This window comes from Triticum dicoccoides, chromosome 5A, assembly GCF_002162155.2.
Source record: "Triticum dicoccoides isolate Atlit2015 ecotype Zavitan chromosome 5A, WEW_v2.0, whole genome shotgun sequence".
Classification (NCBI taxonomy): domain Eukaryota; kingdom Viridiplantae; phylum Streptophyta; class Magnoliopsida; order Poales; family Poaceae; genus Triticum; species Triticum dicoccoides.
In genome coordinates, this window is record NC_041388.1 from 667,647,814 (window position 1) to 667,653,813 (window position 6,000).

Consider the following 6,000-nt stretch of genomic DNA (forward strand, 5'->3'; position numbering starts at 1 on the left):
CGCCGAACTAGTGCACCTATACAATTGACTATTGTATTGGGTGTGTTGGGGACACAAGAGATTCTTTGTTATTTGGTTGCAGGGTTGCTTGAGAGAGACCATCTTCATCCTATGCCTCCTACGGATTCATAAACCTTAGGTCATCCACTTGAGGGAAATTTTCTACTGTCCTACAAACCTCTACACTTGGAGGCCCAACAACGTCTACAAGAAGAAGGTTGTGTAGTAGACATCAAGCTCTTTTCTGGCGCCGTTGCCGGGGAGGTTAGCGCTTGAAGGTATATCTTTAGATCCTGCAATCGAATCTTTTTGTTTCTTGTTTTAGCACTAGTTTAGTTTATAAAAGGAAACTACAAAAAAATATGGAATTGAGTTTGCCTCATACACTTCATCTTTTTAATATCTTTCGTGAGTCTGGTGGAAAGGAAAATTGTGCCAAAGTGTTAGAAGAAGAATGCATTAAAATGTTTGGCACTAAATCTTTGAATGATGAGCATGATTGCAATGTTATTAGTATGAACTCTTTGAATATCCATAGTACTAATGATGATTGCACTAGTCATGATGAGAATGTTTCTTATAAGCATGTCAATTTTTGTGGAGTGCATAGAGTTTCCAAGTACATACCAATTAGGGAAGATAGATTTTGCAAGAGGCATAAGTACTTAGAAACTAAATGGTTGCAAGAAAGGCTAGATGTTTGTGCTGAAAATTTAAATTTTCTTAGCCGTACTTGTGAACTTTGCAATGAACGTGGTCATTTAACCATCTGATGCAAATTGTTTGATGATCTAATCATTTCCAAAAATTGTGATGACTTGATTTCCCTTGCACATCATAATGAACTTAGTTTTCTTATGGGTTATGAAGAAATGAAACGTATAACTAATTATCTTCAAGTATTTGCCCGTGATAAACTTCTTGATTTTGATCTAGAGGAAATTTATATGTATTGTGCGGTGAATTGCATTGAAAATCCTTATATTGCCAATTACATAAAGAAAACAAAACAAATAGAAGATGAAGAGAATACTAATGAAAGGGAAGAGACTTCCCCATATCCTCCTATCATTTCTTATGATGAATCAGGTAACGAGGAGGAGCCTTCTATTCAACCAATCTCATTAATAAGGAGCTCCAAAAAGAGGGTTGAACCCACACTTGATGTGAAGAAGAAAAAGAAAATACGGAGAAGCAAAGGTAAAAAGGTATCCCTCCCAAATGATGTTGCTCCTATTACTCATTGTGATGATGATAATTGCTATACTATCGGTGCTATCCATACTATTAATGATGAGAGTGATTATGCTTATGATATGAAAAGGCCCAAGCTTGGGGATGCTATGTTTGATGAGAATGACATGTTTGAGAATATATTTGCTGCAATTAATGTTTGTCCCAAGCTTGGGGATGCTATGTTTAATGAAGATGATATTTCTAGCCTCCCAAGTTTTGATATGCAAATTTGTTATGATGATAGCATGCCTCCTACTTATGATGATTATATTGATGAAAGTAGATTTGGAGAGGTCATGACTTTATTTAGTAATAATTCCACTATCTTGGAAGAGGTTTCAATTGATTATGATGAGAACAAAGTTGCTACTTATGATGATTATTGTGATGACACTTATGCTATAAAAGGTAGTAATGATTATATTTATAAAACTTGCCATGATTATGATTACCATTTTTGTGACCATTACTCTTTTAATGTGGAAACAATTTATAGTATTCGGGTTTCTTATGATACTCCCACTATTCCGAATGAGAAGAAGTTTGCTTATGTGGAGAGTAGTAAATTTTCTATGCTTGTAGATCATGAAAAGAATGCTTTATGTGATGGTTATATTGTTGAATTCATTCATGATGCTACTGAAAATTATTATGAGGGAGGAATATATGCTTGTAGGAATTGCAATAATATCAAGTTTCCACTCTATGTGTTTAAAATCCGGAAGTTATGCTTGTTTTACCTTCCTATGCAAGTTGATTCTTGTTCCCATAAGTTGTGTGCTCACAAAATCCCTATGCATAGGAAGTGGGTTAGGCTTAAATGTGCTAGTTATATTCTTCATGATGCTCTATTTATGTTTCAATTCTTATCTTTTATGTGAGCATCATTGAAATCATCATGCCTAGCTAGGGGCGTTAAACGATAGCGCTTGTTGGGAGGCAACCCAATCTTATTCTTGTTCTTTAATTTTTGCTACTGTTTAGTAATAAATAATTCATATAGCCTCTGTTAAGATGTGGTTTTATGTTTTAATTAGTGTTTGTGCAAAGTAGAACCTTTGGGAAGACTTGGGTGAAGTCTTTGTGATCTTGCTGTAAAAAAACAGAAACTTTAGTGCTCACAAGATTAGCTGCCATTTTTTACTGGAGAGTGCTATTAAGTTGATTATTTTTGCATAGGATTAATAGACAAATTCCTAAGTTCCACCAATTTATTTAAGAATTTTATGAGTTCCATAAGTATACGTTTGATCCAGATTACTACAGACTGTTCTGTTTTTGACAGATTCTGTTTTCTATGTGTTGTTTGCTTATTTTGATGAATCTATGAGTAGTATCGGAGGGTATGAACCATATATGAGTTGGAATATAGTAGATATTACATCAATATTAATTTAGAATGAGTTCACAACAGTACCTAAGTGGTGATTTATTTTCTTATACTAACGGAGCTTACGAGTTTTCTGTTAAGTTTTGTGTTGTGAAGTTTTCAAGTTTTGGGTAAAGATTCGATGGATTATGGAACAAGGAGTGGCAAGAGCCTAAGATTGGGGATGCCCAAGGAACCCCAAGGTAATATTCAAGGACAACCATAGCTAAGCTTGGGGATGCCCCGGAAGGCATCCCCCTCTTTTGTCTTCGTTCATCGGTAACTTTACTTGGAGCTATATTTTTATTCACCACATGATATGTGTTTTGCTTGGAGCGTCATTTTATTTTATTTTATTTTTCTTGCTGTTTGAATAATATCCCAAGATCTGAAATTCTTAAATGTTAGAGAGTCTTCACATAGTTGCATAATTATTCGACCACTCATTGATCTTCACTTATATCTTTCGGAGTAGTTTGTCGTTGCTCTAGTGCTTCACTTTTATCCTTTTAGAGCACGGTGGTGGTTTTATTTTATAGAAATAATTTATCTCTCATGCTTCACTTATATTATTTTGAGAGTATTTTAGAACAGCATGGTAATTTACTTTGGTTATGAAATTAGTCCTAATATGATGGGCATCCAAGAGGGATATAATAAAAACTTTCATATAAAGTGCATTGAATACTATGAGAAGTTTGATGCTTGATAATTGTTTCAAGATATGAAGATGGTGATATTAGAGTCAAGCTAGTTGAGTAGTTGTGAATTTGAGAGATACTTGTGTTGAAGTTTGTGATTCCCGTAGCATGCACGTATGGTGAACCGTTATGTGATGAAGTCAGAGCATATTTATTTATTTATTTATTGTCTTCCTTATGAGTGGCGGTCGGGGACGAGCGATGGTCTTTTCCTACCAATCTATCCTCCTAGGAGCATGCGCATAGTACTTTGTTTCGATAACTAATAGATTTTTTCAATAAGTATGTGAGTTCTTTATGACTAATCTTGAGTCCATGGATTGTACGCACTCTCACCCTTCCACCATTGCTGGCCTCTCTAGTACCGCGCAACTTTAGCCGGTACCTTAAACCCACCATATAACTTCCTCAAAACAGCCACCATACCTACCTATTATGGCATTTCCATAGCCATTCCGAGATATATTACCATGCAACTTTCCACAGTTCCGTCTATTATGACACGCTCCATCATTTTCATATTGCTTTGCATGATCATGTAGTTGACATCGTATTTGTGGCAAAGCCACCGATCATAATTCTTTCATACATGTCACTCATGAGTCATTGCACATCCCGGTACACCGCCGGAGGCATTCATATAGAGTCATATCTTGTTCTAAGTATTGAGTTGTAATTCTTGAGTTGTAAGTAAATAAAAGTGTGATGATCATCATTATTAGAGCATTGTCCCAGTGAGGAAAGGATGATGGAGACTATGATTCCCCCACAAGTCGGGATGAGACTCCGGACTAAATAAAAAAAGAGGTCATAAAAAAAGAGAAAAGGCCCAAATAAAAAAATGAGACAAAAAGAGAGAAGGGACAATGCTACTATCCTTTTACCACACTTGTGCTTCAATGTAGCACCATGATCTTCATTATAGAGAGTCTATTATGATATCATTTTCACATACTAGTGGGAATTTTTCATTATAGAACTTGGCTTGTATATTCCAATGATGGGCTTCCTCAAATTGCCCTAGGTCTTCATGAGCAAGCAAGTTGGATGCATGCCCACTTAGTTCTTTTGTTGATCTTTCATACACTTATAGCTCTAGTGCATCCGTTGCATGGCAATCCCTACTCACTCACATTGATATATATAATGATGGACATCTCCATAGCCCGTTGATATGCCTAGTTGATGTGAGACTATATTCTCCTTTTTGTCTTCTCCACAACCACCATTCTATTCCACCTATAGTGCTATACCCATGGCTCACGCTCATGTATTGCGTGAAGATTGAAAAAGTTTGAGAACTTCAAAAGTATGAAACAATTGCTTGGCTTGTCATCGGGGTTGTGCATGATTTAAATATTTTGTGTGGTGAAGATAGAGCATAGCCAGACTATATGATTTTGTAGGGATAGCTTTCTTTGGCCATGTTATTTTGAGAAGACATGATTACTTTGTTAGTATGCTTGAAGTATTATTATTTTTATGTCAATATTAAACTTTTGTCTTGAATCTTTCGGATCTGAATATTCTTGCCACAATAAAGAGAATTACATGGATAAATATGTTAGGTAGCATTCCACATCAAAAATTCTGTTTTTATCATTTACCTACTCGAGGACGAGCAGGAATTAAGCTTGGGGATGCTGATACGTCTCCAACGTATCTATACTTTTTTATTGTTCCATGCGATTATATTATCAACCTTGGATGTTTTATATGCATTTATATGCTATTTTATATGATTTTTGGGACTAACCTATTAACCTAGAGCCCAGTGCCAGTTTCCGTTTTTTCCGTGTTTTAGAGTATCGCAGAAAAGGAAAATCAAACGGAGTCCAATTGACCTGAAACTTCACGGAACTTATTTTTGGACCAGAAGAAGCCCGCGGAGTATCGGAGATGGACTAGGAGAATCCCGGGCTATCCACGAGGGTGGGGGCGTGCCCACTCCCCCTGGGCGCCCCCCCCCCGCCTCATGGACAGCCTGGAGATCCACCGACGTACTTCTTCCTCCTATATATATATATCCATATACTCTAAAAACTTCGGGGAGCGCAATAGATCGGGAGTTCCACCGCCAGAAGCCTCCGTAGCCACCGAAAACCAATCTAGACCCGTTCCGGCACCCTGCCGGAGGGGGGGAATCCCTCTCCGGTGGCCATCTTCATCATCCTGGCGCTCTCCATGACGAGGAGGGAGTAGTTCTCCCTTAGGGCTGAGGGTATGTACCAGTAGCTATGTGTTTGATCTCTCTCTCTCTCTCTCGTGTTCTTGAGGTGAAACGATCTTGATGTATCACGAGCTTTGCTATTATTGTTGGATCTTATGATGTTTCTCCCCCTCTACTCTCTTGTAATGGATTGAGTTTTCCCTTTGAAATTATCTTATTGGATTGAGTCTTTAAGGATTTGAGAACACTTGATGTATGTCTTGCATGGGATACCCATGGTGACAATGGGGTATTCTATTGATCCACTTGATGTATGTTTTGGTGATCAACTTGCGGGTTCCGCCCATGAACCTATGCATAGGGGTTGGCACACGTTTTCATCTTGACTCTCCGGTAGAAACTTTGGGGCACTCTTTGAAGTTCTTTGTGTTGGTTGAATAGATGAATCTGAGATTGTGTGATGCATATTGTATAATGATACCCACAGATAATTGAGGTGACATTGGAGTATCTAGGTGACATTA